Source organism: Geotrypetes seraphini, chromosome 10 (assembly GCF_902459505.1).
Source record: "Geotrypetes seraphini chromosome 10, aGeoSer1.1, whole genome shotgun sequence".
NCBI classification, from domain to species: Eukaryota; Metazoa; Chordata; class Amphibia; order Gymnophiona; family Dermophiidae; genus Geotrypetes; species Geotrypetes seraphini.
The window spans coordinates 23,558,623-23,586,400 of NC_047093.1; the positions used below are offsets into that span (position 1 = coordinate 23,558,623).

The window sequence follows — 27,778 nt, forward strand, 5'->3', positions numbered from 1 at the left end:
AGAAGAGATTTCGCTCTTAGAACTCATTGAAGTACCAAATAACAGAGTGGAAAATCTTCCAGGCTGGTTATGGTTGGAATGGTAACTCATGTCTCCGCTGCGATTAGGTCACGTTCTAAGTGTCAAGTTACCTAGATCAGTGGTTCCCAACCCTGCCCTGGAGGATCACCAAGCCAGTCGGGTTTTCAGGATAGCCCTAATGAATATGCATGAGAGAGATCTGCATATAATGGAGGTGCCAGGCATGCAAATCTGCTCTATGCATATTCATTAGGGCTGTCCTGAAAACCCGACTGGCCTGGTGGTCCTCCAGGATAGGGTTGGGAACCACTGACCTAGATTGTATAAGGACAATAGAATTTTACTAGACACGTGGCAAACTTGAAAATTTATCAATAAACTGTGTTATCTTATGTGATATATGGATAGTATTTTTGGATATTTTATGTGACTAGGACTTTTGTGACTATTTCAGTGAGCACTTTATTGAATTCTGCCAGTTAGGTGCTCACATTTACACCGCAATAGAGCAGGTGTTTAGAGAATGACACGGGAACAAATTTGTCCTTATCCCCGCAGAACTCAATTACCCCGTCCTGTCCCTGAAAGTTTTGTCACTGTCCCTGTCCCATTCCCGTAAGCTCTGCTTTAACCGCTCAAGCCTCGAACACTTATGACTTTAAAGTGTTTGAGGCTTGTGCAGATGAGGCATTGGTGGAATGAGGCATTATGACATCACAATCTGAGCTCTAGAATGTTGCTACTTATGGTTTTAAAGTGTTTGAGGCTTGTGCAGATGAGGACAGAGCTTGCAGGAATGGGGCAGGGGCAGGAAAAGAACTCGCTGGGAAGGAACGGGAAGATAAGTTCCCATGGGGACAAGGAAAATTTGTCCCTTTGTAATTCTCTACAGGTGTTAAGTGGTGGTGCCTAATTGTTGTCTTATGCTAGGATTCTTCGAGGGGTGCTGAAAAGTTCTTAGCCTCAACCAACCAACTTTTTAAATTCTGAGGGTTATTTTCCTAGTGTAGCTAAAAAGAGTAACTTTATTTTGTTAAGTGCCAATTTGCAGAAACAAAATTCTCTGGTTTTTAAAAAATATTGTTTCAGATCATTCATTGAACCATATCTACGTCATTCTCTTCTTGGTTAGGGCTGAGAACTTTTCAGCATCCCCTCCTAGCAACATTCCAGAACTGAGATTGTGATGTCATAATTCCTCATTCCACCAATGTCTAAGAGAGTCAGCCTCATCAGTGATGTCACAATGGCTTGACTGTCCTATACATGGCTCACTTTTATTATATACGAGGGGATGTTGAAAAGTTGTCAGCCCAACCAACTAACTTTCTAAATTCTGATCATTATTGTCCCACTGTAGCTGAAAAGAGTATTACCTTATTTCATTAAGTGCCAATCTGCAGAAACAAAATTCTCTGTTTTGACATTGTGTCAGATCATTGACTGAACCATATGCATGGGGGGATAGTGCATAATATCTCAGCCCAACCTTCTTGGTTGGGCTGAGATATTATGCACTATCCCCCCAATTCTGTATATGGCGCCTCAAATTGTGCATGGAAATGGGTACTTATAGCTAATTTGCATGCACAACTTAATTGTTTAATGAGATCAATTGACTCCAATAATAGGCAATTAACATGTCATAATTGATGCTAATTGACACTAATTAGAAGTTACACACAGAACTTGGGGCTAGATTCTGAATCCCTTTACATCAGGGGTAGGGAACTCCGGTCCTCGAGAACCGTATTCCAGTCGGGTTTTCAGGATTTCCCCAATGAATATGCATTGAAAGCAGTGCATGCAAATAGATCTCATGTATATTCATTGGGGAAATCCTGAAAACCCGACAGGAATACGGCTCTTGAGGACCGGAGTTCCTTACCCCTGCTTTACATCCTGCGCTGTAGTGGTACTTGCAAAACGTGGCGTGCGCTGCATTCCCTCCCAGGAGCCAAATGGCATGAAGAATGATGGTGAAACAATCAAACATTGTTGAACCTTGTCAAGCTATGATATCCCTTATGTCCCTGCAGCAAAACTGTCAGATAAATAAAGAGCGTGTGTTTCAGGCAGACAAGCCCTTTACCAGGAGGGTTGAAATCCTAGCATTAAGACATGATGGGAAATGCAATCGTTCTGTCAGAAGCCTCTGATCCCATGTGAGGTACACGTCGACACATTGGACATGTTCCTGAACTTTTTCACTGTCATTTTTAAAACTCCTACTTTATAGAGTTTTTCCCACACTTATTCAGTTTTCTAGGGGGTGAAAAGGGCATTAGGAATGATCCCCCAAAAAAAGTTCTCTCAGGGTTTCCACAGCTGGCATTGTGCTTTTTGCAGCGAGACCCGGAAACCTGCAACAAGCAAAAAATAAAATAAATGCCTGTGGAATAACTTTCTAGCATCTCTTGTCACAAACCCAAAGATCCAATGAAATTGTTCTCCTGAGACGTTGACTTGCTGGACAAGATGCCTGTGCAATGCCTTGAAAAACGCTATTCAAAAACAGATGCTCTGTTTAAAATACAAGGGTCATTTCATAAATAATGCACACTATTTTTTTTAATGTACGTGTTTTGGGGAGTTTTTTTTTTTTCAAGTATTTCTTTACACTCCTTCAATATAGTCTCCCTGCTTTGCAATGAGCGAGTCCCAACGTCCGGGAAGCTTTATTATTCTATCCATGACACCGTTTTTTGTTCAGTTGCCGAATGTCTCGGGTACCGGCGGAAGAAAGCTCTTCCAGAGATGCAAAAGGATGTTCATGCCTAGGTTGTTACAACTTTGGAAAAAGGTCGAAGTCTGGTGGACTCATGTCTGGACTGTAGGGAGCAGGAGGTAACACCTCCCAGCCGTATTCGCGTAGTTTTTCAATGATGACATTCCCTATGTGTGGGTGAGCGTTGTCGTGAAGAATGAGTGGCCCAGCCAAGAGCAACTGAGGTTGGATTTTATGCATTTTTTGCAAAAATAAAATCACAATAATACACTGCTGTGACACTTCTTCCACATGGAACTTTGTCTGTAATGATGATGCCTCCATGATCATAAGCAAAAATCATTTGCTTGAGTTTTGATTGAGTTTGGTCGTGGGGAAGATGGAGCTCTCCACTAGTCATTGAAAAACTACGCGAATACGGCTGGGAGGTGTTACCTCATGCTCCCTACAGTCCAGACATGAGTCCACCAGACTTCGACCTTTTTCCAAAGTTGAAACAACCTAGGTGTGGATATCGTTTTGCATCTCCGGAAGAGCTTTTTTCCGCCCGTACCAGAGCCATTCGGCAACTGAACAAAAACGGTATCTTGGATGGAATAATGAAGCTTCCCGGACATTGGGACTCAGTCATTGCAAAGCAGGGAGACTATATTGAAGGATTGTAAAGAAATAGTTGAAAAAAAATAAACGTGCATATTTTTTAAAAATAGTGTGCATTATTTATGAAATGACCCTCGTATTTCCTGATGATCTTACGCTGGACTGAGAATTCATGAACCCTGCAATATAACTATAGGGGGAACTTTTACTAAGGCACGCTAATTGATTTAGCACGCGCTCAAGATTAGCATGCGCTAAATGCTACGATGCATATATAATATAAGGGGCACCTTAGCATATAGCGGTCTTTAAATTGATTAGCTCACCTTAGTGAAAGGACCTCTAAGATTGTAATGTGCTGGAGAAGGCTCATATTGTATGCAAGCATTATTGTTTGCATGCAAAGAAAGCATCTCACTGACAAAAAGCCCAATGGTGTTAAAACAAGCAGCATATCGGTGGGAAAAGGTAACGTGTATATTTTTAGTTCATGCTGCACAATACTGTGATACACCTACTTAAAATTTAAGACTGGCCCAGCTCAGCAGGCATTGATGCACAGAATTAGATTAGTAAGGTCTGATTTCCAGTGCAAATAATATGGTGACTGGGTTGCCTGGGATGCGGTGGAAGTTTTACGATGATTATGAGCAGTTTATTACAACTCTGCTTATATGGGGTGACCAGCTAAGGCTATTAAATGTATTCTGCTCATTAAAAACAAAACAAAAAAAACCCACCTCACATTATTGGGGGTTTGTGTTTACTGCATCACGTATTCTCCATTAAGCATTGATTGACCATAGCCTTTCAATCACTGTTTCATTGATTTTCAAGTCCTGCAAAGATTCAGATCGACCAGAGGAGTATGCCCTAGTTGGAAGAGGTAACAGAAGGAAGTTTGCCGATGAGCTCTAGAAGAGCAGAGGCATCTTGGGATGTACAACAAGACAGAATTTTTGGTAGCAGTTCCAACTAGAGAGTTGCGCGGGGACAGAAATCCCACCCGTCCCCACCCGTCCCCGCCAAAATCCCACCCATCCCCACCCGTCCCCGTGAGGAATCCCTCCGTCCCCACCCGTCCCCGTGAGGAATCCCTCCGTCCCCACCCATCCCCGCGAGGAATCCCCTCCGTCCCCACCCGTCCCCGCGAGGAATCCCCTCCGTCCCCACCCGTCCCCGCGAGGAATCCCCTCCGTCACCATCCTTCCCTATAAACTTCAGAAATAGTTATTTTATTTAATTATGCTACTGAATTAAAGGCTCTGGTAGAGACCCATTTACAAATAAGCAAAGAGACTATTAATTTGGAAATATTAATTGGGAAGAATACATACTTTGTAAATGGGTTTCTACCAGAACCTCTAATGTAAATATAAAATATAAATACTCAGCTGATGAGAACCCACAAACTGTCAGCTGAGGACTTCCTTTGCAGTTGGCCTGGGGTCCCTTTTGCCAAGCTTGGCAGGCAGCAGTAGCGTCCCTGAGTCACAGATGCTGGCACCTCAGTGGCTCATGGATGCTGCCAGCGACTGCTGCGCTTGGTGGAGGGGAGTTCTGACCATCTCTAGAGGAGGTCCTCTGCTGGCGGTGCTTGGGGATCCCCACCAGTCACAGCAAGGGCCAACAAGTACTTCAACACTGTAGAAATAAAACCAGAAATGCATTTCCTTTTCTTTTGAACACAAAACAAAGATATCTGCCATATACATTTCCCAAGGCAGATGACTCTATGCAATATCACCTCGGTAACAAAATACAAAAATAGACAAATACACCCCCTCCCTTTTTACTAAACCACAATAGTAGGTTTTAGCACAGGGAGTTACGCTGAATGCCTCGCGCTGCTCTCAATGCTCATAGGCTCCCTGCGCTAAAAAACAATATTGCGGTTTAGTAAAAGGGAGCCATAGTGCAAAATATAGACAGCAGATATAAATTCTCAAAACAGACACATTTTGATCACTAAATTGAAAATAAAATCATTTTTCCTATCTTTGCTGTTTGGTGATTTCATGAGTCTCTGGTTGCACTTTCTTCTTCTGACTGTGCATCCAATCTTTCTTCCTTTCTTTCAGCCTCCTGTATGTTTCCTCTCCTCCAGACCTCATTCTCTCCCCCAACTTTTTCTTTCTGTCTCCCTGTTCCCCCTTCTTTCTGTCTCTCTGTCTGCCCCCTTTCTTTCTTTCTCCGTGCCCTCCCCCAAGCCACTCGGTTTGCTGCCACCGCCATCGGGGAATAGTCCCCAAGCCACCGCTGTCCCAAGCTTTCCCTGCAGAAGCGTCGCGCTGACCAGCATTCCGCTCCCTGACGTCAATTCTGACGTAGGAGAGGAAGTTCCGGGCCAACAAGGCATTTCTCCTCATTCCATCCAGCCTGAGCCCCATCTCTCCTTGATCCAGCATTTCCCTTCTGTGTCTGTCAGAATTACCATTCCACCTATTTTCCAGCATCACCCTTCTTTGTGTCCATCTCACCTATATCCCTATCTCACCACTTTTTCAGAATCTTCATTTGTCTCTGTCCTTGTCTTTACCCCATATTCACCATTTGCCCTTTCAATGTCTTTATCTCCCCCCCCCACACATACTTTTTCAGCATTACTTCTATGTCTCTATTTCACCTCCTCTTCATGTCCCCTCTGTATCTCTATCCTTATTCAGTAGGTCCTGCTTACTCTTTCTCTTCTTTGTGCCACTATCTCCATTTTCAGCTTTCCCCCCTTTTCCTTTGTTAATGCACCCTGTAGCCAGAATCTTTCCACCCTCCCTCCACTCCGGCCCAACCCAGTATGAAATATTTCCTTTTGTTTCTCTCCCCTCTCTCTTCTCCTCCCTCACCCACGAGTCCTGCATCTGGCCCTCTCCCTTCTACCTGCACCTGGCAACACCCCCCTGCTCCGCGGCTCTCTTAAGCAACTCGTCAGCAGCGGTGATCAAGACAAGCTGCCGACATCGAGGCCTTCCCTCTACGAGTCCCACCTTTGTGGAAAAAGGAAGTTGAAACAAGCGGGACTCGCAGAGGGTAGGCCCCGACGCCAGAAGCTTGTGTCAATCGTTGCCGAAGAGAGCCGCAGGTAGAAGGGAGAGGGAGATAGGAAGGCTGTAGAAGCTCCGGAGCATGACACCGAACCCGGCCAGGATGATTTCTTTTTCAGGCTGCTGCTGCCGCTGCCATCCCCCACCCGAAATGACAAAAAACAGCCTAATGCCCGCGTCGGGAAATAGCCATGCTGAGCAGTGAGCTCAGCACGTACACAGATGAAAGCCTTGCTTGCTGATTGGTCCGGCGGCACGGTGGGGCGGGGCCGCCGGACCAATCAGCAAGCAAGGCTTTCATCTGTGTACGTGCTGAGCTCACTGCTCAACATGGCTATTTCCCGACGCGACGCCAGACTTGTAATGTAAGCTGCATGCTTGCATCGCCAGAATTTAGGTAGGTTGTTTTCATCCCCGTGGGAGTCCCGTGGGCAAGGGGGCGTCCCCGTGGGAGTCCCGTGGGTCAGGGGGGCATCCCCGTGGGAGTCCCGTGGGCCAGGGGGCGTCCCCGTGGGAGTCCCGTGGGCCAGGGGGGGAACCCGCGGGATCCCCGCGATCCCCGTTCCCGTGCAGACCTCTAGTTCCAACGCTCTGGAATCCGCTGCCAGAAGGGCCGAGACTTTGCCAAGACTAATAACAGTTTTGAGTGGCTCTTTTCAGCTGAAAAATCAACAGACCCTGAATTGTTGAACCTAAATTGATAGTAGCTTCTTATGGCATCATTGGGACATATGCCATCTGACTTAAAATTGAAATCGTACATATATTCAGATGACATTACAATTATCATTCCCGTAACCTCACTGACACAAGAGACAGAACAATTCACCTCATCTGTTCTCACTAAGGTAGAGCAATGGACTACACAATTCAAACTAAAGTTGAACCCAGAAAAAACCAAGCTCTTCCTGGCAAGTCCTAACCGCAAGCTATCGAATACCTCTTTGAAATTAAACGGGTTAATTTACCCAATCAATTCTACCATCAAAATCCTTGGAGTCATCCTGGACCGGTGCCTGACTTTTGAAGACCACACCAACGCTCACGTTAAAAAATGCTTTTGCACCCTCTGGAAACTCCGTACCATCAAAGATTCTAGCAAGAATGGTAGCAGAACGAGACCTGGGGGTGATCATCAGTGAGGACATGAAGGCTGCCAGTCAGGTGGAGCAGGCCTCATCCAAGGCAAGACAGCTCATAGGTTGCATACAGGGGTTTCGTTAGCCGTAAGCCGGAAGTCATTATGCCTTTGTATAGATCCATGGTGAGGCCCCACCTGGAATACTGTGTGCAATTCTGGAGGCCGCATTACTGCAAGGATGTGCTGAGACTGGAGTCGGTGCAGAGAATGGCCACCAGGATGGTCCCGGGACTTAAGGATCTCCCGTACGAAGAACGATTAGACAAACTACAGCTATACTCGCTCGAGGAGCGCAGAGAGAGGGGGGACATGATCGAGACGTTCAAGTATCTCACGGGCCGCATCGAAGCGGAGGAAGATATCTTCTTTTTCAAGGGACCCACGGCAACAAGAGGGCATCCGTGGAAAATCAGGGGCGGGAAACAACGAGGTGACACCAGGAAATTCTTTTTCACTGAAAGGGTGGTTGATCGCTGGAATAGTCTTCCACTGCAGGTGATTGAGGCCAGTAGCGTGCCTGATTTTAAGGCCAAATGGGATCGCACATGGGATCTATTCACAAGGCAAAGGTAGGGGAGGGTCATTAGGGTGGGCAGACTAGATGGGCCGTGGCCCTTATCTGCCGTCTGTTTCTATGTTTCTATGTTTCTATTTTGACTTCCTCTCTTTTCGACTGCTGGTTCAATCTCTAATCATAAGCACGTTAGATTACTGCAATATCATATACTTGGGATCCTTTAAGAAAACCATCAAACGATTGAGAATCATTCAGAATACTGCCGTCCGCCTCATTTATGGTCTCAAAAAGTCAGATCATGTAAGCCCGTATTACAGAAAACTACATTTGTTGCTGATGGAGGCAAGGGTCATCTTCAAGTTTGCCTGCCTCTGCTTCAAAACCATAACTGGCTCATCCCCAGTCTACCTGTCACACCATTTTGAATTTCCAGGCACCACTTGCACACGTCATGCCTATCTGTTCGCCTTCCCCTCCCTGAAGGGCTGTATCTACAAGAGATTCCTTGATAGATCACTGTCATTCCAAGCAGACAAATGGAATAAATGTCTAACCATCCTCATTTCCAATTCACCCTCCTACCAATCCTTCTGGAAATCAATTAAAACCTATCTCTTTGATAAATTTCTCTGACTCCTTCCTGCCTCATCGTATCTCTGAAATGCTTCCGGATATACCTAACTACTCTCGGCTTACTAATGTAATTTGAAAGTTTTTTCTATAATATCGCTATCTGTGTACAGTCTCTTCCTCTGTAAACTGCTCTGAACTGCTTGTGGTATTGCGGTATACAAAATAAAGTTATTATTATTATTATATGGGAGACTGTTATTGGAGTGTAATTGATCATGTACCTGTTGGCATGCCGGGGAGGGGGGGGGGGAGAGAGAGAGAGTTGGATCATTATTGGCATTTGAACTATAGAGAACAAATTTTAATTTTATTTTATCAAAAATGAGGGCTGCATATTGATTAATCATGATTAATCACAATTAACATTGTAATCACATAAAACGTCCCTCCTTACATTTTCTTCTATACTCGTACAGTGGCAAATAAAGACAGCAGAAGAAAATTCTCAGTACCAACATGTTTTAATTACTAAAATGAAAATAAATCATTTGTCTTACTTTTGTTGCTTGGTGATTGTATTTTTCTAATCATTTTGTTCCAAATTTCGCATCAGGGTCAACGAACATTGTAGTGCCATATCGCAAGGCTTAATGGAGGCACCAATGGTGCAGCACTGTACACAACTCTCCCATGGTTTTCAAGATTTGAGATGCTTCATCATAGATCATCACAACAGCGTGGAGGGAATCGGAAGCTTATGCTCCTGAGACAGGAACAACAATGGATCTTTAGATTGCGGACGGTCCAGCCATTAGGACTGAGGCCCGTATTCTGTATAGGGCACCTGGTCTCAGAAGCTGCCGAAGTGGCTTTTGAGAATCACATATGGGCCGCCTATACAAAATCACCCTAAGCTGTCTAACCACCACGACTCTCTAACTGGCGCCGGTTAGAGAACTGTGTTGCTGCTGAGCTGATTGGCTACAAGGGACTCTCCCTGCTGCAATCAGTTCAGCGGCTATAGCAAGTAACCCTTACCCCCCACGAAAATTGTGAGAAGGAGGGATGCCCAGTCCCTCCTGCTGGGACCCCCAAAGACATCCCCCATCCACGAATGTTGGCGGCAGGAGGCGTACCCAATTCCTCCTACCGCCACCCCCCAAAGACATCCTCCGGCAGGAGGGATGCCCAAAGATCATCAGCAGGCATTAAACCTTGGTTATTGAAGCGCATTTCATACGGAGCGTCTACGCAATTGTATTTTTGGATTGTTTAGCCTTTCCACGTATCCTCCACCCTAGGTCTAGCAGGGACCCCTGAGGAAGACAAGTTTGTTGAAACACGGACTGTGTTGGGTCTAGTGCTCCCAGCGGACTAGGTCCTTAAGGTGTTAATGTGGCTTGCTACATATGTATGCATTTTGAATAAAGTCCATTTCAGGAACATCATCTCTCCACAGTGTTTCTTTGGTTTCCCTTGGATTTTTTTTCTTTGTGAAATCTTTGGGTCAATTTTTTTGTTCTCCAGCATTAAGATAAGCATTTTCTATATTTTCTACATTTTTTTCAAATTTCAGTCAGTGCAAAGCTTATGCTTAAAATTCACGTTTAAAATCTACGCCTAATAGAAAAAGGAGGTTTTTCCAGCGGCCAGTGATAAAAGTGTGCACATGTAGCTCCTTCCTTCACAGCTCCGCGGCTTCTGAGGCCTTTGTACTCCTTTTAGATGAAGTGTTTCATTTAGGCAGGAAACAAGGCAGTAAACTCAGCCTAGGCAGCTGGGGTTTGAATGGCGTGTTTGTATTCGTGATACTCCAGTTCCTCCATTTGTGTGAATTGACCAAAAATCAATACATCCTATTGGATTAAGTATTAAATCTCTTTATAACTATGACATTTACTTTTGCTGATTGGGCATTTTCAATTTCACTTTCTGACTGGTTGATTGTTTAGCTGTTTGGCATTTAAGAATGAGGCTTTTTTTTTTTTTTTTTTTTTCTTTCGGTTTAGACACCAGCAGAAAAATTGACACAGAGGATCTGTGACTTAATGGCCTTCCTGAAACAGAGTGACTGAAGATCGAAGCATGAATTTGTGTTGAAAAAAATCAGCTGAAATGACACACTGTTGAATCATTTTGTATGAAGAAATTTTTAGAAATTTATAACTGATAATTATTCATACTGGTGGAAATTTTCTATAAGTTATTGCCCAAATATGATATTCCATGAATGAGCTCCTCTTAAAGTAATTTTAATTTATTGTAAACTGCTTCTTCAGAGAAATAGCCAGACAGCAGATTTTGGGTGGGTCTAGACAAGAAATAGGCAGCCCCCCCTACACACACACACACTTAAGTTTTACAATACCTGAGCTGGTGGGTATCCTAAACCCTACTACTACTATTTTTCATTTCTGTAGTGCTGAAAAATGTACACAGCACTGTACAATCATCATGTAATAGATGTTCCCTTCTCAGAAAAGCTTACAATCTAATTGGATAGACAGATAGGATGTCCAGGGCGATACTTGGAGAGACCTCCCAGGAAAGGGACTTGGGAGTTCTGATCGACAAGTCCATGAAGCCATCTGCACAATGCGCTGTGGCAGTGAAAAGGGCGAACAGAAAGCTAGGAATGAACAAGAAGGGGATCACGAACAGTTCGGAAAAGGTTTTCATGCCGCTGTACCGGGCCATGGTGCGCCCTCACCTGGAGTACTGCATCCAGCACTGGTCGCTGTACATGAAGAAGGACACAGTACTACTCGAAAGGGTCCAGAGAAGAGCAACTAAAATGGTTAAGGGGCTGGAGGACTTGCCGTACAGTGAGAGATTAGAGAAACTGGGCCTCTTCTCCCTTGAAAAGAGTAGACTGCGAGGGGACATGATCGAAACATTCAAAATACTGAAGGGAATAGACTTAGTAGATAAAGACAGACTGTTCACCCTCTCCAAGATAGGGAGAACGAGAGGGCACTCTCTAAAGTTGAAAGGGGATAGATTCCGTACAAACGTAAGGAAGTTCTTCTTCACCCAGAGAGTTGTAGAAAACTAGAACGCTCTTCCGGAGTCTGTTATAGGGGAAAATACCCTCCAGGGTTTCAAGACAAAGTTGGACAAGTTCATGCTAAACTGGTGAGACTGGACTCATTTGGAGCCCTGGTCTTGACCTAGGGGCCGCCGCATAAGCAGACTGCTGGGCAGGATGGACCACTGGTCTGACCCAGCAGCAGCAATTCTTATGTTCTTATAGGGGCTGGGGAGTTTCTTGCAGAAAAAATGATAGGATGGACACAGGTAATGTTATGGTGAGTGGGAATTAGGAATTGAAGGCAGCATTGAAAAAGTGGGCTTTTAGCTTGGATTTGAATACTACCAGAGACAGCGCCTGACGTAACGACTCGGGCAGTTTGTTCCGTGCATACGACACAGCAAGATATGGTTTTAACCCACGGGCTTAAAGCAGGTTAAAACCATGGGCTTGCAAAGAAAAAAATAGCAAAAAAAAAAAAGTTTTTTGCTCTGCCAAGCACGGAGGGCCAGCGCATGCGCAGACCATCTACAGTCAAGGAAGATAGTCTGTGCATGCTCAAGGATCGCTCTCCAACGATCCATGCGGCAGGGGGCGGAGAAGAGGAGGAGTGCCACCAACCCCACAAACATGATGCCCAGGGTGGACTGTCCATCTTGCCCCACCTCCCCTTACTACACCACTGCCAGTATCGCCGTCTTGAAATTTGGTGTTAACCAGTCATCTTCAGCAAAGATAATCTGTTAAATGCCACTGCAAATGACCGAATAGCTGCTGCATTTTAACATAGTAGATGATGGACCCGAATGGTCCATCTAGTCTACCCAACCTGATTCAATCTAAAAATTTGTTGTTGGTTTTTTTCTTCTTCGTCTTAGCTATTTCTGGGCAAGAATTCAAAGCTCTGCCCGGTACTGTTCTTAGGTTCCAACTACTGAAGTCTCTGTCAAAGCTCACTCCAGTCCATCACCCTCCCAGCCATTGAAGCCCTACCCAGCCCATCCTCCACCACACGGTCATATACAGACACAGACTGCAAGTCTGCCCAGTACTGGCCTTAGTTCTTCAATATTTACTATTATTTTCTGATTCTAGATCCTCTGTGTTCATCCCACGCTTCTTTGAACTCCGTCTCCGTTTTCCTTTCCACCACCTCTCTCAGGAGAGCATTCACCATCCTCTCCGTAAAGTAGAATTTCCTACCATTGCTCTTGAATCTACCACCCCTCAACCTCAAATTATGTCCTCTGGTTTTACCATTTTCCTTTCTCTGGAAAATATTTTGTTCTATGTTAATACCTTTCAAGTATTTGAACGTCTGAATCGTATCTCCCCTGTCCCTAGGTATTCAGGGCTTCCAGTCTCTCCTCACTGACGCAAACCTCCTATCATTTTTGTCGCCCTCCTCTGGACTGCTTCAAGCCTTTTTGTGTCCTTCACCAGATACGGTCTCCAAAAGTGAACACAATACTCCAAGTGGTGTCTCACCAATGACCTATACAGGGGCATCAACACCTTCGTTCTTCTACTGGTTACGTCTCTCTGCAAAGTGAGGTAATTGGTCAGTGGCTGTTCCCGGCCAGTTAACTCACTTTGAATATCGACAAAATAGGGAATCATTTTGAACAGCCTGAGATGTTGTATGTGCATGACCCTTGCAGCTGATTTTCTGATCTGTAGAAGAAGGGCTACTTTCGAAAGCTCATCATAAAATGCATTGAGTTAGTCCAATAAAAAAGGTATTATTTCCTTTGTTTTTTTGTTTTATTTCTATATATTACCTTGGAAAGTGGACTAACCCGGCCACCACATCATTTCACGCAGCTAATTTTGAAAGTAATATTAACCAGTTAGTTACCCCAGTGAAATCTGCCTATCAATTAGCCATATATAAGATGTCTGATCAGGGTAAGGATTATACATGCAGTTGAAAATGACAATGTCTAACCCTCCCTTTTCCCAATGATGCCTCAGTTAAACCATTTGAAAGCGCTGTATACAGGATGTGAAAGCTCTCTGCTATTTCTAGCTACAATTTTCAACCACGGTAGCAGAGGAAGCTCTGTATCATGCTAAGTCTTTCTGAAAATTGCTCTCTCTATATGGCGCATCCCACCAGTCTTGTAAAGAGTTGTAACTACCATTCAGGAGCTATTTGCTTTGGCCTCTAGCTGAATGTCCAATAATTAAATCCAAGGTCATAAAAACAAGAAACAATTCATTCCAGCATAAGACGGCCTTGCAGCAGATGGATTGGTTCAATTATCCTTCTGAGTCCATAAAAACGAAACAAGAATCAAGTTATAAACACTTGGGAAATCAGTGTGGGAGACAGAGGTGGCACAGATAACCTTGATATCGTTGCTAATGGCACGGTAAGAGCAGTGTTTTTCAACCTTTTTACACCTATGGACCGGCCAAAATAAAATAATTATTCTGTGGACTGGCATCGGTCCGTGTACAGGCAGTTGAAGAACACGGGGTAAGTCATGGGCCAGACCCCACCCATCTCTACCCAATCTCCTCCCCAGACACTGCCTCCTTAATAGTACTAATTGCACCTTGCACGTCCTGTGCCTCATCTGGAAGCCTTTCCTCTGACGTTGCAACGTCAGAGAGAAGGCTTCTGGTTCAGGCGCAGGACATGCGTAGGAGCCACTGCCCGTGGCTTTGTGCACTGAATCAGTTAGGAAGAGGGAGCTGGCTTGAAGATAATGCCGCATCGATCGCACCGTGGACCGGTGGTTGAAGAACACTGTTTTGGGCCTGATGCACGTGCTGACCCTGTGGACAGGCAGGAAATTTCTGTGGACTGGCACTGGTCCATGGACCGGGGGTTGAAGAACACTGGTGTAGAGCAGTGTATCGCAAACTGTGTGCCATGGCACACTAGTGTGCTGCCCAAGATTCCAGGTAAGCCGTGAGATGCCGGGGAGGAGAAACGCCGGCGCACTGCCTACAGGACACGCCTCTCACGGCGATAGGCGCATCCTGTAGGCAGTCAGCCGGCGCCAGCGCCTCTCCTTCTCTCTGTGCCTCCTTCCATTCCAGCACCCCCCGCTGGCGGCTCTGGGCCCTGTCTGGAAGGTCTTCGCGCAAGCGCGGACGTCAATGTGATGATTTCACACATGCTCTTGACGTCATTGCATTGCTGCCCGCGCACTTTCGGATCATGTTTCAAGTTTAATAAAATTTTGATTAAAACGCATGATCATATATACCCCCCTCTTCTATGAAGCTGCGCTAGCAGTTTCCAGCGCAGAGAGCCCCGCTGAATGGCCCGCGCTGCTCCCGACGCTCATAGAGTTTCTAGCGCAGTTTCGTAGAAGAGGGGGGATAGTATTTGGGTAAAAAAAATACTAAAACGTAGACTAGTACAATAACAGGAACAAGAGGAAGGAGGGTAGAAATACAATTCTTGAGGATAAGAAAAAAAAATAGGGAAGTAGCGATAGGTGAAAGCACTTGGAACCTGTTGACTTTGTAGTAGAGAATGACATGGTGACAAAATTTGTCACTGTTCCTGTCCCCGCGGATAACCGCGGGAAATAATCCCATGTCATTTTCTAGTGTCTATTTCAACCTCGGTCCTTCTACACCAGCATTCTTCAAAGCAAAGCTTGAGGGTCAGTGGTTGTGGCCATTCATACTCTGATTCTTATGGGAGCCAAGGATAATGAAGCCATTGTGACATCACTGATGTGATTGGCTCTTAGGCACTGGTGGAATGAGGCATTATGACATCACAATATCTGCTCTGGATACCAGAGACTGTCATTCTGTAGTGTCTGTTTCAACCTCAGTCCTTCTACACCAGCATTCTTCAAAGCAGAGCTTGAGGCTCAGTGGTTGTGGCCATTCATACTCTGATTCTTCCCTCTTTCCTTAAAGAATGACATGAAGATGGTTTCCCGCGGTTATCCACGGGGACGGGGACGGTGATGAATTTTGTCACCGTGTCATTCTCTACTTTGTAGCTCAACTGTTCTAATGCATCTTGAAAAAGGCAGCATTTTAATTTACCTTTAAATCCATCTAGAGTGGGGGAGGGGGGGTTCTCTTAGCTTTACTGTTCGAATGCATGTTTAAAAAGAAAGCATTTCAAATTACCCTTAAATCTAGCTAGATTAGTTTCTTCTCTTAGATGAGCGGGTAGTGAGTTCCATAGATGGGGGGGAAGAGGCTGGGGGGGGGGGCAGTCACAGAAAATATTGTATCCCGTTGGGGTGTTGATGGTTTTTAAAGAAGGGATTGAAAGAAAGTGTTCCTCCTGGGATCTTAATGACCTGGATGGAATGTGAGGAGTAAGAGTTCTTTCCAAAAAGGAGGGTGCTTTTGTCATTCGAACTTTGAAGATTATTAGGGCTTTTTTATACGATATTCTACGGTTTATGGGCAGCCAGAAGTGAAGTGGAGTGACATGATCAAATTTTCTTTTGTTGGTGTTCATTTTTATTGCGGTATTTTGAATAATCCGATGGCGTCTTATTTCTCTTTGTGTAATTCCCTTATATAATGAGTTACAGTCATCGAGTTTTGATATTATTAGTGAATGAATTAGGGTTTTTAAAGAAGAGGTGTCAAGAAAATTTGCGAGTGATCTGATCATCCGTAGTCTACAAAAACAGCTTTTGACAACGGCACTGATGCCTCGCGCCGCGGCTTCACAAAGTTTGTGGGACATTGGTGTAGAGCAGTGTTCTCAAACTCAAACCCTTTGCAGGGCCACATTTTGGATTTGTGGGTACTTGGAGGGCTGCAGAAAAAATAGTTAATGTCTTATTAAAGAAATGACAATTTTGCATGAGGTAAAACTCTTTATAGTTTATAAATCTTTCCCCCCCCCCCAAAGGCCTGCATGTTCCCCCCTTCTTTGTAGCATCCTCCAGCTTCCCCCCCTCCACCGCCTCCTGGTCATAGTTTCAGCTAATTACTACAGCCTGCAGAGAGGATCGCCGGTGCTGTAGCGTTCCTTGCAAGCTGCCATCGGCCTCCGCAGCACGTTCCCTCTGCCACGATCCCGCCCCTCTTCTGACTTCAGGGGCAGAATCGCGGCAGAAGGAACATGCTGCTGAGAATGACAGCACCGGCAATCCTCTCTGCAAGCTGCGGTAATTATCTGAAGGTAAGAGCGGGGGAGGCTGAGGAGAAGCCGTAGGACGCTGAAAAGAGCGGGCAGCACTAGTACAGACAGCACTAATACAGGCTGCGGGCCGCAAATTTGTACCTGGCGGGCCGCATGTGGCCCCTGGGCCGCGAGTTTGAGACCACTGGTGTAGAGCAAGCTATAATATTGTTGAGATTGGTTCTTCTGAGAATATTTGCATGACTTGGAAAGTTGATTCAGATACTGAAGGGTATATTTATAACAGGGTGCTTATTTTAACATAGCAAGTAGGTGTCTACTTAGGAGCTATTTTATAAAGATGCATAGCCACCTGTGGGGTCCTTTTACTAAAGGGAAGTACAATCTGAGCTTATCGTGCTTTTAATGCAGGATCTTCCTGCGTACTAAGCAGGGCCAGCATTAGGGAAGGGAGCTAACAGGGTAGTTGCCCTTGGTCCCACAACTTCAGGGGACCCCCCCAAGGGCCAGGATGTCGTTCCCTTCTCCCCACCCCATTCCAAAGCCTCCCCACCTTTTAAAATGCTCAAGCACTGCTCACAGCTTCCTCAGCGCTGTTCCTTTGCCACAGTCCACCCCTCTCCGATACAAATTCCTATTTCCACCTGGGCAAATTGTGGCAGATTGCCGGGGTAAGCCCGCGAGCAGTGCTAGAGCATTGCTGGTGCGCTACCATACTAGGACAGACTGAAGGTCCATAAAGCCCAGTATCCTGTTTCCAACAGTGGCCAACCCAGGTCACAAGTATCTGGCAAGATCTCAAGAAAAAAACAGATTCTATGCTGCTTATCCTAGAAATACGCAGTGGATTTCCCCCAAGCCATCTCAATAATGGCTTATGGACTTCTCTTTTAGGAAATTAGCCAAGCCTTTTTAAAATCCTGCTAAGCTAACTGCTTTCACCACATTCTTTGGCAATGAATTCCACATTGAGTGAAGAAATATCTTCAGTTTGTTTTAAACCTACTGCTTAGTAGCTTCATCACATGTCCCTTAGTCCTAGTATTTTTGGAAGGAGTAGACAAGCGATTCACATCTACTCATTCCACTTTACTCATTCCACTTTATTCCACTTTTTGAGACCCCTTATCATATCATCCCTGAGCCATCTCTTTTCCAAGCTGAAGAGCCCTAGCCGCTTTATCCTTTCCTTGCAGGGCAGTGGCCCCATCCATAGTAACATAGTAGATGACGGCAGATAAAGACCCGAATGGTCCATCCAGTCTGCCCAACCTGATTCAATTTAAATTTTTTTTTTTTCTTCTTAGCTATTTCTGGGCGAGAATCCAAAGCTTTACCCGGTACTGTGCTTGGGTTCCAACTGCCGAAATCTCTGTTAAGACTTACTCCAGCCCATCTACACTCTCCCAGCCATTGAAGCCCTCCCCTGCCCATCCTCCTCCAAACGGCCATGCACAGACACAGACCATACAAGTCTGCCCAGTAACTGGCCTAGTTCAATCTTTAATATTATTTTCTGATTCTAAATCTTCTGTGTTCATCCCACGCTTCTTTGAACTCAGTCACAGTTTTACTCTCCACCACCTCTCTCGGGAGCGCATTCCAGGCATCCACCACCCTCTCCGTAAAGTAGAATTTCCTAACATTGCCCCTGAATCTACCACCCCTCAGCCTCAAATTATGTCCTCTGGTTTTACCATTTTCCTTTCTCTGGAAAAGATTTTGTTCTACGTTAATACCCTTTAAGTATTTGAACGTCTGAATCATATCTCCCCTGTCTCTCCTTTCCTCTAGGGTATACATATTCAGGGCTTCCAGTCTCTCCTCATACGTCTTCTGGCGCAAGCCTCCTATCATTTTCGTCGCCCTCCTCTGGACCGCCTCAAGTCTTCTTACGTCTTTCGCCAGATACGGTCTCCAAAACTGAACACAATACTCCAAGTGGGGCCTCACCGATGACCTGTACAGGGGCATCAATACCTTCTTCCTTCTACTGACTACGCCTCTCTTTATACAGCCCAGAATCCTTCTGGCAGCAGCCACTGCCTTGTCACACTGTTTTTTCGCCTTTAGATCTTCGGACACTATCACCCCAAGATCCCTCTCCCCGTCCGTGCATATCAGCTTCTCTCCTCCCAGCATATACGGTTCCTTCCTATTATTAATCCCCAAATGCATTACTCTGCATTTCTTTGCATTGAATTTTAGTTGCCAGGCATTAGACCATTCCTCTAACTTTTGCAGATCCTTTTTCATATTTTCCACTCCCTCTTCGGTGTCTACTCTGTTACAAATCTTGGTATCATCTGCAAAAAGGCACACTTATCCTTCTAACCCTTCAGCAATGTCACTTACATACATATACATTTGTTGCCCTTCTCTGAACCTTTTCTAATTCCACTACACTTCTCCCTCCGTATCTGCGGTTTACGTATCTGCAGATTCGCTTATTCGCAATTTTTTGGCTGCTGACTCCGCCCCCCAAATTACATCATCATTAAAGTTCTTTTTCCTTTTACTTTACCGATAAAAAAGTCTATCGCTTACCATTCACTCTGAAAATCGCTGCTTCCATGCTTCCCAGTGTGCACTGAGGAAAACACTGCTTCCAGCATCCACAGAGAGAAAGGCTTCTTCCCAGCATGCATGGAGAAAATCGCTGGGAATCGCTGCTTGCCTGTTCCAAGCTCTGCAATCGCTGCTTATTTCAAAAACCGCAAATAACAGTAGAAAAGTTATTCACAGTTTCAATAAAAACATAAAAACATAATAATAAAAACATAAAAAGTTATTTGCGGTTTTTCCATATTCGCACCGCATCCCCCGTGAATACGGAGGGAGAAGTGTATATCTTTTTTGAGATGTGGTGACCAGAATTGCACACATTATGTATTTTATTTATTTATTTTTACTATTTCTATACCACTTGTAGCCTAATTGGTTTATATTCAGGTCCTCAAGCATTTCCCCCTGTCTGTCCTGGTGGGCTCACAATCTATCTAATGTGCCTGGGGTGATGGGGGATTCAGTGACTTTCCCAGGGTCACAAGGAGCAATGCAGTGGCACCATAGGGAGATACAAAGGCATTATAATATTTTCATCTTTATTTTCTGTTCCTTTACTGATAATTCCTACCATTATACAGTGATACCTTGGAATCCGAACTTAATCCGTTCCAGAACCCTGTTCGAGTTCCAAAGCGTTCGAGTTCCAAGCCAATATTTCCCATTGAAAATAATAGAAGTTGGATTAATCCGCTCCTGGGTCCCACAAACTCAAATTTTAACAGTAAATACACTGGATTTTAAGGTAAAATATTAACAAATATTCCAAAGCAGCATTCAGATTTTGGGGCAGAAAAACACACATACAGTGTGCAGGGCGTTCGGATTCCAAAGCAGAGTTCAGATTCTGGGGCAAAATTTACTACAAAAAAAAGTTTGGATTCCAATTCGTTTGGATTCCGAGGTACCGCTGTATTTGCTTTCTTCGCTGCCACCACACAATAAGCTAAGGGTTTCAGCATATCCTCAACAATAATAATATTAATAATAATTTATTCTTATATACCGCCAAACTGTCAATTCAAGGCAGTTCACAGCAAGAAAAAGCTGGACAGTGAATTACAATCATAAATATCAAATGTTTCTCAAAAAATACAAACTGCAATTAGGCCAAATATTTCTTCAACAAATAAGTTTTAAGAGTTTTTCAAAATTTTTATTTCCACACACATCCAAGGAAAGGGGGAGAGGATGGGGGGAGGGGGGCTATTTCTATCTTAATCTTAGACCTTTGAATATATACATCCCGAGTGGGTTTACATTACCATTTTAAATAGGGAAAGGTTATTGAAAGAATCTATGTATTTGTGTTTTTATTGATTGATTCATTGGGTAGGTGGGTGGGGGGATAAAATGGTTGTTCATGTATGTCTGTAAGTTGAAAGTGCTTTTCTTGATTTATTATATGTTTATATACTTGTGTATTGCACTGTTAATATTTGGAAAATCAATAAAGAATTTAAAAAAAAGTTTTTCGAAATGGATAATAAGATTGAGCTTAGGGAATCAGAACATTCCAACATGAATTCATTACACTAGCCTGAAATGCCAAGGTTTTTTCCAAAGAATCTCATATTACGACATGCTTTTACTGATGGAAACGTAAACCAGTAGGTTCTTCGTGTATTCTCATTTGAATTATAGAATTCAAAGTGGGTGACTCCAGTGGCATACCAAGGGGGGGCAGGGGGGCGGTCCACCCCGGGTGCAGCTTTAGGGGGGGGGTGCACAGCCGGACAGGTCCAGAAAATTCCTGGGCTGTGACGGCACTCAGCGGCATCAGCGCCCCCCCCCCCTCCGTGACGGCACTCAGCGGCATCGGCGCCCCCCTTCGTGACGGCACTCAGCGGCATCGGCGCCCCCCCTGCCCCGTGACAGCACTCAAGTTTGGCCTCCTTCTCCCAGCATCAGCAGAACTTCAGATCGGCAACAGGTGCTCAGTCAAAAGCTTCCCCTGACTGAACTGCCTGGGCGGAAACAGGAAACTGAGTCAGGGGAAGCTTTTGACTGAGCACCTGTTGCCGATCTGAAGTTCTGCTGATACCGGGAGAAGGAGGCCGAACTTGAGTGCTGTCACGGGGCAGGAGGAGCGCCGATGCCGCTGAAAGCCGTCGCAGCCCAGGAATTTTCTGGACCTCTCTGGTTGTGCACCCCCTCTAAGGCTGCACCCGGGGTGGACTGCACCCCCCCGCCCCCCCTTGGTATGCCACTGGGTGACTCCTAATGTGGAATCCTGCATCCTAAGCTTGGTCCAGCACTAAAACCCCAGGTATAAATCAGACTCTGGAGACCAGCATTTGAAAACACACCAAATATCATGGACTGAATATCGATATTTTTATATTTACAATAAACCAAATGCACCCACAACATTACAGCAATTCCAGTGTCCTTTGAAATTGTTTGTCTAGAGCTGCTGGTAAGGGTATTGCTTCCGAAGGGGTTAAAATAAATGGAACTTTTATCTAAATTATGGAAATGAGACTGTACTGAGAATTGTGTATCTACAGTTTCAAGAAATCATTTTGTTTACAGTGTGATAGGATGGGGAGATCAAGGCTGCATGAAGATTGGGGTCACTTGTTTTCTAAATTGAAACTTTCCAGTTCTGAGTTTTTTCTTGACTATTGTAGCTCAGGGTTAACAGCGGAATGTGGAAAGGAACCGTTCTGTGCTCAGAGTAAAACTCGAGATGAAAGGAAGCTGGAATCAAGATGCAGCAGAGTGAAAAGAAAAGCTTGGAGGAGAAGCACATTAAAATTAGTATTTAGTGTTGGAGTTTTTGCTGCTCACACAGGGGCCGATGGAGAAAGCTACCTTAATGATTAGTTTATTTGCTCTTTAATGGCCACTGTGCGCTGCGAGGGCATTGGCCCTTCCGTGGTAGACATCAGCACGCAGCACATCAAAATGCATGCTAAAGAGCCAATTAAGCTACCCCGCAGACATCAGCAATGTCTACCGGTTCATAGACAACGGCGCGAAAGACAAAAGTGCGTGCTGACAATTGAGCGCAGCGCGCGCCGCCGTGCCGCTCTAAATTACAGTTTTTAGGGGCTCCGACGGGGGTTTTTGTTGGGGAACCCCCCCAGTTTACTTAATAGACATCGCGCCGGCGTTATGGGTGGGTTTGAGGGGTTGTAACCCTCCACATTTTACTGTAAACTGAACTTTTTCCCTAAAAACAGGGAAAAAGTGAAGTTTTCAGTAAAATGTGGGGGGTTACAACCCCCCACACCCCTCCACAACGCCCCCACAACGCGGCGCGATGTCTATTAAGTAAAGTGAGGGGGGGTTCCCCCCACGCCCCCCCGTCGGAGCACTAAAAACAGTAATTTAGAGCGGTGCGCGCTGCGCTCAATTGTCTGGGCGCGCCTTTGTCCCGGCGCGCTTTTGACCTGACACCATGTCTACCATAGGAGCTCAAGGCCAGAAATCTACTGCCAGTTCTGAGGCTGGCACTGAATTTCTGCCATTGGCATCCGTCCCATCTGCTTCCAGCCCCACTTCTGCACTGTCCCATCCTCCTCTTACAATCACCGGACCATGTTTTCTTGGTGTCTAGTGGCTTAATCAGGACTGAGATGGCAAACGGGATGCCTTTCTCCCTCCCTCCTGTCCACCCTTGGGTTAACCTCGGTTTGTGAGTTACAGTTTGCTCGAGTGTTTTGCTCGTCTTGCAAAAACACTCGCAAACCACGTTACTTGCAAACCCAAGGCAGAATTTGGACCTGGGGTACAAAGGAATAGTTGCATATATTTAAATAAAAACTACAGTTAGAGATTTTCCCTCTTAAAGTATCTTCCTTTGTAGAGTAAATAAATTTATATATATTTTACAATATCTGCAAGCAAATATTCAGGATGTTCCATGCAATTTCAATTTTTTTTTTTTACAAATTATGAATTTTCACTTAGCAAAGAAGTGGGCATCTTTGCACCACCAGCACAAAACGAAATCCTGCTTACCTCAAAGACGGGATCTATCTTATTCTTCTCTAGGGGAGCTTGAATTCTGGTTTGTCGATGAGAACTAGGGTTACAGTATGGCTCCATAAAAAGGAGGATGGATTGAGACATCTGGGTTTTACTTCCGCTGAACGCAATAGAAGTAAAACTCGCATGTCTCAATCCATCCTCCTTGTTCTGGAGCCATATGGTAACCCTAGATGAGTTGAAATCCCAGCCTCGTGCCGGTGCCTAGTTGCTTCCAGCCAAAGCCACACGGGCTGAATGTCTTGCCTATGCCACTGTCCACTGGGTTAATTGCATCACTTGAAGGAAGAAAGGTACTAAAGTCCCATGAATGATGTGAACGTGAAGCAAAATACAGATGAAGACAGATTTTATAACTTAGAAGCTTTTTTCTCTCTCTCTTATAAAGGAACACCGTAGGCTTTGTTTGGTTATTGGGAAGTAAAAGTGAGTAAGACACCTTGATGAAAGCAGTATATAATGTAGGGCCAGTGACTGCCTGACTATTTAACTGGCTCTTTCCAGCTCTCTTTGGGTTACAGGATTAACAGGCTAGTCGCTTCCTGCAGCAAGCAGAAAGACACAAGAGAAGGGATCTCAAGCCTATTTTAGCTTCAGGAGCCTCAGTCACAAGACAGAAAGGAATCTTTGGAGGCCTGCATCGAGGCCTTCCTTCTGCCGAGTCCCTCCATGACGTAACTTCCAGTTTCGTGAAACAGGAAGTTACATCAAGGCGGGATTTGGGCCGAAGGAAGGCTTCAGTGCAGACCTCTAAAGATTCTTTTCTGTCATGTAGCAGAGGCTCCTGATGGTAAAGTAGAGGAGAGCTGGGGAGGAGATGCCGATCCGGGCACAGTTTCTTTTTTGCTGCAGGAGCAAAATATGTACTGTTCCCATAGATTTTCTGCGATTTACCTCAGGAACCCGTCCCCATGCCATTCTCTAATTGAAACATTGCATTAGTGATTTCTATTCCGCCAATACCTTGCGGTTCAAGGCGGATTACAAAAGAAGTTATCTGGCCATTTCCAGAGGAATTAAAGAGTAGAGCAAATTGCTTCAGAGAATTGGGATGAGTCTTGCGGTGTTAGTTTGTCTTCAAGGATGTCTTGGATGGTTTTTATTTCTTTTCTAAACGATTTGTAGTCTAGAGTCGTTATCAGTAAATTGGAGAGAGTTGGATAGTCTAGTTTTGCTGCTTGAGTGGCTAGAAGGCCATTATACAGTTTTTTTTTTCATTTGACGTCTCTGATTGGGGGATGCGTGAACGGTTTGTGCGCTCTCCTGTGTTTGGTTGAGGTAGTTTGGTTAGGCGGTTGTTTTGGTAGGCTGGGCTATCTCCGTTTATGGTTTTAAATAGTAGGCAGTAGAATTTGAATTGTACTCTTGCTTGTATTGGGAGCCAGTGTGAATTGAGGTACGCCGCCATGATGTGGTCGTGTTTCCTCAGTGAATAGATAAGTCTTAGCGCTGTGTTTTGAACAGTTTGTAGTTGTTTTATCATGGTTGTGGGGCAGGGGAGATAGAGTATGTTGCAGTAGTCTAGAAGACCTAAGACTAGGGACTGGACCAAGAGCTGGAATTGTGTTCTCCTCGAAGAATTTTCGAACTTGCCTTAAGTTTCTCATGACCACAAATGACTTTTGTATTGTTTTGTTGATTTGTGGTTGCATGGTACAGCATCTGTCTATTGTCATTCTTATTATTCCTATTATCATATTTCCCCTTTTATGTCTTTCCTCCAAAATAGTATCCCATCAGATATGCACCAGAATCAGTACAAATCTCCAAGCCCTCACATCCAATGTGTGCAACCCAGCTCCTCAAAAGTACCACCTGGGCTCAAACTTTTTCATTGTCCTGGGCTTTATGTACTACCTCTTCACTGGAGCCAATAGCTAATTTTTCTATTAAACTTTAATTTTTATTTTTTCTCATTGAACACCCCCTCTAGCATACTTTATTCTTGAGGGTACTTAACTTTTAATTGTGGTCTTCCTTTCAGGGATATAGGAGCCAACATGTTTTACCCACAGGTTTTTTTCAAGGCTTATCATCCCTTAACAAGTTTTACACCGTCATATCGGACCATTGAATGTTAGTTCTTCCAAAATATACAGTACATATTGAGATCTTTTTAAGTCTGTCTCCATATGTCTTATAATGAAGACCACTGACCATTTTAGTAGCCTTCCTCTGGACAGACTCCATCCTGTTTATATCTTTTTGAAGGTGTGGTCTCTAGAATTGTACACAATATTCTAAATGAAGTCTCATCAGTTTTATACAGGAAAATCAATACCGCCTTTTTCCTATTGACCATATCTGTCCCTATGCAGCCTAGCATCCTTCTAGCTTTCACTGTCACCTTTTCAACCTGTTTGTCCACCATGTTTTTTATTTTTTTTTAATAAATTTGAATATTACAATATCCAATAATACAAAAAGAAAAAAAGGTGATCTCATAAGCAATATATAATCAATCATTCATGCACAATTCCTTTTTAAACCCACATAAATGGGGAGACATGATACATTTTTACAAACAAATTATAAGAAAAGATAAAGGAAGTACTTCTCGACTTACCCATGTGAGTCTGAAACCTTTCCTTACTTTAAAGGGATCTTAATTTTTTTCCTCATAATCTCAGCTCTGAAACTTTAAGAAAAATGTAATTCATTTCTGTTCTCGAGCAATTAAAAATTGTTGTAGTTGAATGGGATCCCAAAAAACATATTCAATGTCTTGTAATTTGACAATATCTTTCAACCAAATTCCAAGATTTACAATATATACAATATTAATCTTCTTTCACTGTCTTCCAGCTTACTTATTTCTTATGAATGCCAAAGACCTCAGAAACACCCCTCCTCCGTCCCATTAAAGGTAAAATTTTTTGGGGAGGATCATGTGTTACCTCCTCACTGGTCCAGACTTAATTTTCTATCTTCTATTTTCTATTTTATTCTTTTAGTAAACTTTTTGTTAAACATTTTATGTTCTACTTATCTTAATCGGTGACTAAGCGGTTGGACCCGACATGTTTCGCTTCCGCTTCGTCAGGGATCCACACATAGCCGCTGTCAACCATCCCGCATATCAACTACTTAGCAAAAAGTTTAATAAAAGAATAAAATAGAAGATAGAAAACTAAGCCTGGACCAGTGAGGAGGTAATGATTAACTGAATTCTTCTCGTTTTTAATATTTTATATTAAATTTCTTCCCCTTTTCCCAATGTTATTTTTTACCTTAATTGTTTCTTTTATATTTAATTGTATTTCTTCCTACAACTTTCCCTTTATTTGATCATGTATGTTAAACAGTCTTGTTAGTTATGTTTAGTAATGTTATTTTATGTTATGTATTTTTACGATATTTAATGTTTAATATTAATTTTATTAGTCATGTATGTTTCCCCTAACTTTGTAACTTTTAGCTGTACATCGCTTAGAATCTGGAATAGGCGATTAATCAAATCTTATAATAAACTTGGAAACTTGGAACACATGATCCTCCCCGAAAAATTTTACCTTTAATGGGACGGAGGAGGGGTGTTTCTGAGGTCTTTGGCATTCATAAGAAATAAGTAAGCTGGAAGACGGAGAAAGAAGATTAATATTGTATATATTGTAAATCTTGGAATTTGGTTGAAAGATACTGAGTAGGATTCCAAGATATTAATATTGGCCTCATATGAATGCTTGAATTGTAATTTGACAAGACATTTACATGGAAATTTTAGGTAAAAAGATGCCTCTAGAGCCAAAACTCTAGCTTTTAACCTCAAAAACTCTTTCCACCTTAATTGAGTACGGTAGCTCTAGAGATATCAGGCAAAATTCTAACCAAATCTCCACAAAATTTTGTTAACCTATTTTTGAAATAAAGTTTCATTATTAGCATCTTATCTATCTCACTCATGCATGTTATCACCAGAGTAGACCGACTCTGAATCACATCCTGACTATCTTCTAAAAATTCAGTCAAATCAATTTCGGTTGTGACCAAATGGTCCACCTCCTGGGCAGATTCTATTCTTTTTTGAGGAACATAGTAATAGTTATTGATTGGAAAATTCTCCGCATTGGGCATTCCCAGTATTTCTTTAAAAAATTTCCTTAATAAGATTTCAGATGATAATAGATGAGTTACTGGGAAATTGACCAAGCAGAGATTCCTCGCTCTATACATATTTTCCATTAATTCCATTTTAGAATGAATCACAGTAGAATCTTTGACAGCAGATACTGAGACAGCTTGAAGGGTATTACACTGAGCTTCCATCACATTTAGTCTTTTATCCAAACAACTCAAATTGGAATCCACATTTACTAGTTTATGAGAAACAGCTTGTGAAAAGTCCACTGTTTGTTTCATCGTTGACCTGAGAAACCCTTCAACTCTAGTAATACCTAACCACAAATCTTTAAGGGTAATATCTCGTGTTTCCCCCGTTAGTGGTTGTTCCTCCACTACACCTGAATAATCAAGTGATTT

At 43.7% G+C, this 27,778-nt stretch overlaps 1 long non-coding RNA gene across 4 annotated transcripts in view; it reads right to left on the minus strand.

Moving 5' to 3' along the window:
* Positions 1-1,834: 1,834 nt before the first annotated feature.
* LOC117367484 overlaps positions 1,835-27,778 on the minus strand; it is a 101,412-nt gene continuing 75,468 nt past the window's right edge. For 2 of the 4 annotated variants that reach the window (XR_004540773.1, XR_004540770.1), the window contains 4 exons: positions 25,866-25,937; positions 19,286-19,436; positions 4,090-4,222; positions 1,835-2,384 (listed from right to left, as the gene is read on the minus strand). This is a non-coding gene — a long non-coding RNA (uncharacterized LOC117367484). Of the gene's footprint in view, positions 2,385-4,089; positions 4,223-19,285; positions 19,440-25,865; positions 25,938-27,778 lie in introns of all 4 variants that reach the window. The other 2 variants (XR_004540772.1, XR_004540771.1) reach the window with 2 other exon arrangements.